The sequence below is a fragment of the Rutidosis leptorrhynchoides genome, chromosome 2 (assembly GCF_046630445.1).
Source record: "Rutidosis leptorrhynchoides isolate AG116_Rl617_1_P2 chromosome 2, CSIRO_AGI_Rlap_v1, whole genome shotgun sequence".
Classification (NCBI taxonomy): Eukaryota; Viridiplantae; Streptophyta; class Magnoliopsida; order Asterales; family Asteraceae; genus Rutidosis; species Rutidosis leptorrhynchoides.
The window spans coordinates 58,649,447-58,661,162 of NC_092334.1; positions in this window are offsets into that span (position 1 = coordinate 58,649,447).

The following is an 11,716-nucleotide window of genomic DNA, read 5'->3' on the forward strand; positions in this document are numbered from 1 at the left end:
ATCATCATCAACATCATACGTAAAAAGTAAAGTAAGTTTTCAATCAAGAATAGAGACCGAAACAAAGGCTAACTTCGTTCAGCTTCTACGACCTCTATACAAACTGAAATGATGTGAGACCAGTGGCCAAGGCTCCGTATATGAGTCCTATAACCTCTGACTAATTTTCAGAACCTAACTCGTCTTCGTTTGACCGTGGCGACGGTTTAAGTGCGAGTAGGTCAAAAATTTCAGCACAACGTTACAAGGGCGTAGTGACTTTCGGAAGGCTATAAATCCTAAACCGTACATCGGATTTAGGCGAGGCCTAAATGAAAAGTCATCTACTCGAACCGAAATATCTAGAAATAAACTTTTCCATAAGCCCAGGAGCCTGATCAGACCCTGAAAACAGAAAGAAAGTGCTCCAGTGGGTTTCTTGGTGCTTGATGCTCATCACGGTTCTCATCCTTGATGCGTATAAGCCTCAAGTGTACAACTCTTGATGTTTTAGCATCACTTTAACCAAGGTTTAACCATCAATCACACAAAGTTAAGACTAGGAAAAAAATACAACTCATGTAAGAGTTTGAGCAAGATGATGACCCAAAGTTACATCAATTTCCTAGTTTCAACACAATCACAAGTTCTATTAAGCTATAAACTTTGAATCAAACTAAATAAGCAAGACCATAAGCTATAGAACTTAGATCTTAGCTAAATATTAAAGACCTTAGACTACAAAGTATAGATCTCATGTTCTTGGTGAATGTGACTACCCGGGAATTTTCGACCAAATTTAAACTTAATCTTTATATAATCTCGACACGATAAGCTAAGTCTGTAAAGTTGAGTCTCAAAATTTTTGAACTACTTTATAAAATCGTTTACCTTCGACCATTTAAATAGATACATATATATTTAAATGTATATATATATATATATATATATATATATATATATATATATATATATATATATATATATATATATATATAGGTATATATAATGATTTGAAATAAAATACTATTTAAAGTGTTAGAAATAAAAACGTAAAATAAAACTAATTAAGATATAATAAAGTTAAATTATCAAAAATAAATCTATAGATATATATATATAGTTTCTATATATAAGTATTATTAATATCAAATTGGTACATTTGAATTGTTATTGTTATCATTGTTAATATTAGTATTATTAGTAGATATTATTATTACCCTTACTATTAATAATTATTAGTATTAGTATTATTTTGAAATTATTATTAATTCTATTATTATTATTATTAGTAATTTTCTAAATTATAATATTAATAACTGTATCAATATTATTAGTGAATTTATATTTACCTATCATTACTATTAAACATCAGATACATATTTATATGCATTATTATTAATATCTATATCTAATCTATTTTTTTCCTTTTTGGTGACCTGTGAATGATTGTCAACAGCCTTTGGCTTAAAACAAACGAATACAGCTTATATTTTCACACTACTCTCATCACTATCACCTTTATGCTTAAACTTTCATCCGTGATATTATGTCGACTAATTTAATGGATGAGCTGGAAGTTATTAAATCGAACACCTGCTCCATCCTATCTATCTCTTAGAAACATATACGCACATACACACTACTCTCATCACTATCACCTTTATGCTTAAACTTTCATCCTATCTATAACTACTCTCATCACTATCACCTTTATGCTTAAACTTTCATCCGTGATATTATGTCGACTAATTTAATGGATGAGCTGGAAGTTATTAAATCGAACACCTGCTCCATCCTATCTATCTCTTAGAAACATATTCTCACATACACACATTACACTACCATAACCAAGGACCCCTTAAACTTCACCACCACAATCAAACCGCCACCATCAAGTACTCGTTTTATTTTTCTGTTTAAACTGAAAACCATACACACATACCTTAACACAGAACCCACACTACCTATTTTGTTTCTTGATCAATCGAAACTAGAAACCCACTTCACCCATGATCACTATCAATCTTCACCACTTAACCACCTTATTCTAGTCGACCATCACCATCCGAAGCACAACCACCTTTGACTATCTCCCACCACAACCATCTTCCACTCGTCACCATCACAACCGACACCATCAATCACTATGAACAACCTTCATCGCTAAACCCACTTTGACAACCATTATCGAACACCTTATGAGCAACCACCTTACACCACTACTACCATCGACCATAATCTACCACCATCTTGTTTACTCCTTCCTCCTTTACAGCTGCAAACATCAAGTTTCCACCACCACCAACTGTCATTATCGAACCAACATCAACCCCTAAATCTTCTATTTCTTCTCGCTGATAAAACATTAACCATCATCATCTTCATTAAACGAAACCACCCTCTTCTAACATCACCCTACTATGAACCATCTTGATCACCAAACCATTATCATCACCACTTACTGTTTTTGTTTCAATCGAAGACCACTATAAACAATCAATCGTCGCAAACATCATCACCATGATTATATATGTGTTCCTATCTTCTGTTCTTCATGACACCACTAAACCCATCACCACTTAGCCGCCACTTGAAACCATCACAAATATCATCATCCTCGATCACTGATATGCTAATATTCAGGTTACCAAGGCTGCTATTCGATGGTGATTAATGTCAAAGCTAAGGGGTATAAAATACTATTAAATTTTAGCAGGAAATACTATTAAATACGATATAATTTTACACAAGATATTTATTTATTTATAGAATGGATATACTTAAACCTTGCTACAACACTTATAGGCAGTGTACCTAATCGTACAGTAGTGTAGTTTTTAGTAAGTCCGATTCGTTCCACAGGGAATCTTTAATTAAAGCTTAACGCTATATTAGTTTAAATTTATAAAAATACAAATATATATATATATATATATAAGTAATATTATTATTATAAAGGGGGGTTTTTACCGTTTAATGACCGGTTTGTCGATTTTAAAACTTAGTCGCAGTTAAAACCAAATGTAAAATATGAAATAAATAAAAGACTTAATTTAAAGCGTAAAGTAAATAATGATAATGAAATTGCGATAAATAAAAGTGCGATAAAATAAACTTGCGATAATTAAAAAGTACGATAATTAAAAGTGCAATTAAATACAATAACAATAAATAAAAGTGCGATAATTAGAAGTGCAATTAAATATAAAATAAAGGAAATTAAATATGAAATAAAATAATTATGCTTATTTAAACTTCCGTAATCATGATGTTTGACGTGTTGATTTTAGTTTTATGCCCATGGGTTAATTGTCCTTTGTCCTGGATTACTTAATATGTCCGTCTGGTTTTTGTCCATAACAGTCATCAGTCATAAATATAAAGTGCGAGTATCCTCGTCAAATTATCCTTATACCCGAAGTTAAATATTCCAACTAATTGGGGACTTAAACTGTAACAAGGTTTTAATACTTTGTTTAATAATTACACCAGGTTATTGACTGTGTGTAACTCAAGGTTTTAATACTTTGTTATCAATTATGCCAAGTGTCCTTGTACATAATTTCACCCCTATTTTAATAATTCTAGTGGCTATTAATCCATTCCCGTATCCGGTTAAATGAACGATTATTCATACATATAAATACCCCGCCCATCGTGTCCGATTGAGTGTATATGGTTATTTATAGGGACGTCCAATTGTAAATCTTTATATTAAAATTAACAAACTATCATTTAGTTAAACAAATATAAAGCCCATTAATAGCCCATAGTCTAATTTCCACAAGTGTCGTTCTTTTGTCCAAACCCCAATTATGGTACAAAGCCCAATTACCCAATTTTAGTAATTAGCCCAACATCATGATTACTTAGTTTTAAATAAGCATAATTATAACTTAGCTACGAGACATTAAATTAAAAAGGTTGAACATAACTTACAATGATTAAAAATAGCGTAGCGTTACACGGACAGAATTTTGACTTACACCCTTACAACATTCGCTAACATACCCTTATTATTAGAATTAAAATTAAAATTAAAATTAAAATTAAAATTAAAATATATATATATATATATATATATATATATATATATATATATATATATATATATATATATATATATATATATATATATATATATATATATATATATATATATATATATATATATATTACGTTTACATATAGAGAAAAAGAGATTTTATGGATATTTTTACTCGTCGAACTGCGTTGCTTTTATAGGCTGTTTCAAAATTGGGGGCTCCGCGAGTCGCGGCCCATTTGGTCTTCGAACTCCGCAAGTCGCGGAGTTCCATTTTACAGCTCACTCAACTTTGGCTCTTTGTTTGCCGACGATTATATAAATAAATATAATATATAAATAATTTTAGTAATTATTTAAATATTATATTATATTTATGTGCATAGTTGACTTGTAATTTTTAGTCCGTTGCGTCGAGCGTTGAGAGTTGACTCTGGTCCCGGTTCCGGATTTTCGAACGTCCTTGCGAATAATTTAATATCTTGTACTTTGCGTTTTGAATCTTGTACTCTTGTAATTTTGAGACGTTTCTTATCAATAATTGGAACCTCATTGATTGTATTTTGTACTTTTGAGCTTTTTGGTCGTTTGCGTCTTCAATTCGTTGAATCTATCTTTTGTCTTCACCTTTTATTATTTAAACGAATATCACTTGTAAATAGAACAATTGCAACTAAAAGCTTGTCTTTCTTGAGGAATAATACTATGAAATATATGTTCGTTTTTAGCATTATCATATATTCCCACACTTGAGCGTTGCTTGTCCTCAAGCAATATAGTCTTGAAATACAAGAATCACTTCTTTATTCTTCACACTTTGTACATTAGTGACTTCTTTACGGCGGTATAAACAATGGTAGTAACGATGTGGTTTACAGTCCCACATGACTATAAAAATTTAGATCCTTTAAGAAATTGGATCTTTATGAAAACATTTGATCTTTTGAAAATTAAATCTAGTTTTTACCCTAGATAAGTTTTCCGGAATAACCCTTCACCGGTGTTTGCAAATTATTTTTGTGGGTTTGGTGGGTTTCAGATTTGAAAACTTTAGCTCAAAACTTGTGGTTTTGTGTCACCCACTTGCTAACCTTGTATTAGGAAAGCAACACGTCCAGTATACTTGCTCCGTATATTACCTTTCGGTAAACTACCGTTCGATTGTAAAGGAAAGCGTTGAACAAGCAACTGTTAATGCAATGTCCCCTGACATGCTTTTAATTATGGTCTATAACGTGTCGGACGCAATTACCATCCTTTGTAGGAGCAATAGTAAAGCTCACCCTTATGATTTTTCGGTCTGGCACAAGGTCCTGTCTTTGACCATACTATGCAACCACCGTTCTTACGGTTGACACCCGATTTGGTTCAGGTGACCTAATGAATTCCAGGTGAATTCTTAGGATTTTACGTTCAATGGTAATGAACGCATTGAAAATGGGTTTTCAGAAAACAAATCGGTTTGTAATTTTGATCAAAATATTTTCTCGTTCAAGCTCGAGTTTAGATATCATTGAATTCCATGAATTTGAATTTCTCAATCTTTAAGGTCAATCTCTAGGATTGAGTAATATCAGTCTTAAAAGCTGATTTTTAATCTTTAAGGAGATTATCATTTCTGGGGATCTATTCATTAGTCTTATCCAGCTAATTTGCACGGTGCCCCCCCATTTTACGAGATAAATCCTTCTCATGGTTAGGATAAATCTGACCACTTGGCGACCCTGTTTTATGCTGAGGTCCGTGGATTTCCTGCTGATTTTAGTGATGACTTTTCTAGATTTTTCGTCAACCTACAGCTGGTCTGGACGACAACTTCATGACCTAAATCAAGAAGCGCGTTTCTTTTTCGGAAGACTTTACTTCCTTTTAATGATGGAATTGATTCATCGTGTAGATCCATCTTTCTTACAGTAAATCAGGTAAAACTTTTTAGTTTAGTCCAAAGCAAAAGTATTTTCAGTTATTTGTACAAAAATATGTGACATATGTTTAAAATATCTTGGTAAATTTTCCCACACTTGGCTTTTATTTTCCTTTTTATTGTCCTCTATTCCATTTTAAATGAATTTTAACATTTTGGTTTGTTTCTCAATTTATGTCCTTTCCGAGGTAACAATAATTTCGGTGTTAAAACCTAGTTTTATCGTTCATAAATATGTATAAACATGATTTTGAGTTCATTTAATTGAAAATTTTGAAAATTTTTACTAGAATTGGGTAGTCAGTATATAAGACTAGGGCTGTTCTTTATTATCAGAGAGCACTAGATTCTAATACAACTACTGCTTTACTAGTATTTCTAATGGTAACCAAGTGTTTAAGATAAAATTTTTTAAAAATCCGAAAGAATTTAACCCCTTCCCACACTTAAGATCTTGCAATGCCCTCATTTGCAAGAAATCAGTAACAATTTAAATTATTGAGGGTGATTTGTGTGAAAATGATTAAATTTTATAAAAGTTTCCAAACATATTTGTGTTTGTGTTGAATGATAAATGTTGCACATCATTTGTTCATTCCGTCTTGTTGTTATTTCACATATATTTTACATCTTGTCGTCAAAATTAGTTGCTTTTGCTGAACTTAATGCCAGTCTTTGAAAATGCGTTGTTTTACCCTGTTGTGTACATAAGATAAACTGCAAACATATATACATATTTTTGAAGTTTGGTATATTACCCCACATTCAAAAATTATTAAAATCTAATAATAAAAGTTAGAAAATTATAAAAACTATTACAATATTAACATAAGTATTAAATGTATTACAAATAATAAAATAAATAAAACTAAGTAGACTAGGGATGATACTGATACCAGTAGGGGTTCCATGCATAACCGTATGTGTTATAGAATGCTTCGGCTGGGTTATACGTAGGATACGGTGGTTGCATCTCTATAGACCAGGGAGGAAATACGGGCAATGGAGTAGGAATATAGTTTCTACCTACATGTTGGCAATGAGCTATGATTTGGTTTTGATGAACTTGCCAATCTTCAAATGCTCGATGTCTAGCATTTTCATACTCTTGTGAAGCTATAAACCTTTGCATTTCTGTCATTTCATTTCCTCCTCCCACATTACCTGGCTATTGGTTTCTCTCAACCCGTGGATGTCTACCATGGTATTGTACTGCGGCGTTATTTCGCCTCTTCAAAACCTTCACACCATGGTATACATTTAAACCTATTGTATCGCGGGGTTCTGGTTCTTCGACTAATAATCCCCCCCGACTTATATCCACACCGAGATATTCAGCAATCAAAGTAATAAATATACCACCTCCTATTATGCTATGCGGTCTCATCCCCCTAACCATAGCTGATAAATAATAACCCACACAATAAGGTATACTTACAGCGCTTTGTGGGTCTCGAATACACATGTGGTAAAACAAATCCTGTTCATTTACCTTTTCCTTGTTCTTACCTCGTTGTGTAATCGAATTGGCTAAAAACCTATGAATTACTCTTAACTCTACTCTATCTATATCCAAATAAGAGTAATTTCCCCCTTTAAATCGGTGATGGCTAGTCATTTGACTCCATACACCATGCGTATAAAAATTTTCGTCTATCTTTCTACCATTTAGTATCAACCCTCTACAATCGGCAGATGCTAACTCCTCAGGCGTATATATACGTAAAGCCTGAGCCATGTATAGTAAAGACATGTGGCGCATCGAACCTCCTAACAAAAATCTAATAAAAGGTCGATCGGTTAAACTAACTACCCGATCATTTATTTCTATACTACACAATAATTCTTCACACCATACTTTATATACAGGTCTACGCATGTTGAATAAACATACCCAATCGTTAAAAGTAGAATTACCATACCTCTGTGTAAGTAATTCCCTAATTGGCCCGGCTAATTCTACAGCTTCTAACGGTTCCCATTCTATTACCCTAGGTACTTCAACAGCTTTAGAATGAAGAGTATGCAAACCCCTTTGGTATTTTGGATAATCTATCCAACGTCTGTCAAATCTCAAGTTCGGGTGCAAATCTTCCAAGTGCATATCTGAAAATGTCATGACTGGATGAGGTATATCTTGTTTGTAGTAGTTATCCACCTCCTGTTGTTCTGTATTCTCAGCAGGAGCATTGCGAGCTTGGGATGAAGATTCACCCCTTTCAGTCTGCAAAACACATCAAACACAATTTTTGTGCATCCAAATATGCATTAGTGTCAGCAAAATCATCAATCAAAATAATTACAATGACATGTTCAATTTATATCAAACATAAGCTCATTTTCATATTTTTATCAAATCTACACTTTTTCAAATAAGCATATACGAAAATGTTCACCAAGTTCATAAACATTCAACTCAAATAACATGTCAAAATAATCATTACTAGCAATTAAACAAGTTTCAAATGGCATTATCTCTCAAAAATCAAGTTCATGAATTTTAGACTTGAAAAAGTCCACTTTAATTCTCAAAATCATGCTTAGGCTCAAAGTTTGGATCATTTAACTACCTAAACATGTTACACTACTTAATTTTGCAATAATTCATGACAAAAATCGGCCATAACCTGTTTATATCAAAAAGCCCCAAATTGCTCAAGAACACAAACCCTAGATTTCTCAAAATTTGAAGTTTAAGGCTTCTAATCATGTTAAATAGCATCAATCTAGGTTATACAAGCATAATACATAAGCAATTTAAGCATAATTACACTAAAAAGCATCAAAATCGAATTGGGTATAAAATTGCTCAAGAACACTAATTTTCGGATTAAATGGTGTTTAGGTGTAGAAATTTACCGTTTTTCTTGAGTAATTCCTTGATAGCATCCTTCTCAACATGATTTTAGTAAAAGATTTGATGATTTTCGCTGAAAAATTCGATTTTGGGAGTAATTTTTCGGTATTTTTCGCAGTTTATGTGGGTGTTGTGTGTGGACTGAGCTGATTCCAGCGTTTTTATTTTTTTCTGTAATTTCTGAACTCCGCGAGTCGCGGTGATTTTGCCCATCAAACTCCGCGAGTCGCGGTGCTTTTTTTTTTATTTTATAAATCTTAACTTATAAAACAAATATAAAATAAATTTAAAATTTTGTTTTTCTTTGTTTTAGGACGAGGTCGTTTCGGATCGATGTCCTAGTCCGTCCTTCGACAAAATTTTAAAATTTGTCTTTTTGTAGCGATTGTTTTAAAAGCTAAGATTTTTGGGTTTTTTTAATGTTTTTGGCATACTTTAATTCAATAAGATTAAAAATAATGATAATAATAGTTCTCGTCCCTCCCTCGGGTAAAGCAATTTCGGTTCAAAGACCTAGTCTTCAACTTACGACGAATTTTAAAAATCATATTTTTAACTTAGCGACATAAAGTAAATTTTTGCTTTTAAATTCACACCAAACTTAAATTTAAAATGCATAAAATTAAAAATTCACACCAAACTTAATTAAAAATTCATATTATAAATTCACACCAAAGTTATATTATATTTTTGTTTTTATACATACAAACTTATATTAAAAAGATTAATTTTTCAAATATTTACAATTTTAAATATATTGATTTAAAAAGTTTACAATATTATTTTAATTTTTATATATTAATTTTAAAACATGGTAAAAATAAAATTAAAAATCTTTTTGGCTTTTTATCCCACTTTAATCAATCAAATATTATCAAAAACATACGCCCCTCTTTTCGGTAAAGTAATTTCGGTTCCATGACCTAATTTAACTCATGACGAATTTTTGAAATATTTTGGGTTGATTGATGAAAGATATTTATACCTTAAGAATAAAGGTTAAATTTCGCCGTGATGTAATAAATTTTTGAATGATATCAATAATTTCGGTCGCCAAACCTAATTTTATTCAATACCAATTTAATACTTTATAGCGAACAAATTAGCGTTTATTATCAAAAGGTTAAAAATAAAAATAAAAAAATAAAAACTGTACAGACTTACCTGTGAGATAGTATTCTTAGTTATATGATCTATCCCATTCATAAGATAGTCGGTTTAATTGGTTTTCCATGGCTACATAGGCGTAACCTCGAGCATTCAGTATTTTTTCTTCTAAACATATGAACGGTCCGTCTCTGCATAAAGTAACAAATTCGGTGTTTGAATATGTTTGATTATTTGAACATTTACCTCCATGTGACCATTTTCCGCATTTGTGACATCTTTCTAGGTGTCGTGCTCTTCTTTTCGCTGCGGATTTTGATTTTCCTTTTCCAAATTGTAACTTATTATCTTCGCATCTGGATTCTTTTCTTACTCCGTCCAATCTTTCTCTGATTACTGATACTATTTCACTCGGAAGTGTGTCATTATTACGTTTAGTGATCAAAGCGTGTAGCATTAGACCATGGTTTAGTTCGCAGGAAGTCTTCATTTCGTAAAAACCTAAAAAAAATAAAAATTCAGAATGGGGGGAGAAGACTAGTTCTTTAGGGTCTGCTAGGGAAAGACCATTCAGGTTCCATTTTCGAGAACTACACAAAAACAGACAATCTAACTCTAACAGAAATACATATTATCCTTTAAAGACTTGATTCTCCCCACACTTAGTTAGCCGTGGTATCGAAATTGTGATTAACTTCATTGTCAACTTCCATTGGACTATCTATGTAATGTTTAACTCTGTGACCATTAACCTTAAATTCAATCTCATTTGAATTTATTAATTCTATCGTTCCGTATGGGAAAACTCGTTTGACTATGAATGGTCCAGACCATCTTGATTTCAATTTTCCAGGAAATAGCTTGAATCGTGAATTGAAAAGAAGAACTCTGTCTCCTTCTTTAAATTCTTTTAAACTTCTGATTCTTTTATCATGCCATTTCTTCGTTCTTTCCTTATAGATTAACGAATTTTCGTATGCTTCATGTCTTAATTCTTCTAATTCGTTTAGTTGACTTAATCGTAGACGTCCAGCTTCATGTAAATCAAGATTACATGTCTCCAAAGCCCAAAATGCTTTGTGTTCAATTTTTACTGGAAGATGACATGCTTTTCCGTAGACAAGTCTAAAAGGTGTGGTTCCAATTGGAGTTTCGTAGGCTGTTCTAAAAGCCCAGAGTGCATCCTCCAATTTAATGGACCATTCCTTCGGATTTGATCCTACGGTTTTTTCTAGAATATGTTTTAAAGCTCGGTTGGTATTTTCAACTTGTCCACTTGTTTGTGGATGATATGCGGTGGAGATTTTATGAGTTACTCTATATCTTTTGAGAACTTTCTCAAGTTGATTATTACAGAAATGAGTACCCCGATCACTTATTAAAGCTTTCGGTGTTCCAAACCTTGCAAAAAGACGTTTTAAAAAGTTGACTACAACTCGTGCATCGTTAGTTGGGAGAGCTTGTGCTTCCGCCCATTTAGATACATAATCAATGGCTACGAGAATATAGAGATTATTATGAGATTTTGGAAATGGACCCATAAAGTCAATACCCCAAATGTCAAATACTTCGCATACTTGAATGACATTTTGTGGCATTTCATCACGTTGACTTATTTTTCCGGCCCTTTGACAAGCATCACAGGATTTGCAAAGAAGGTGTGCGTCTTTGTAAATTGTAGGCCAATAGAATCCAGCATCATAAACTTTTCTTACTATTAGTTGAGGCCCATAATGCCCTCCTGTTGGTCCTGTGTGACAATGGTTTAAAATTTTACTAGCTTCATCTCCGAATACACATC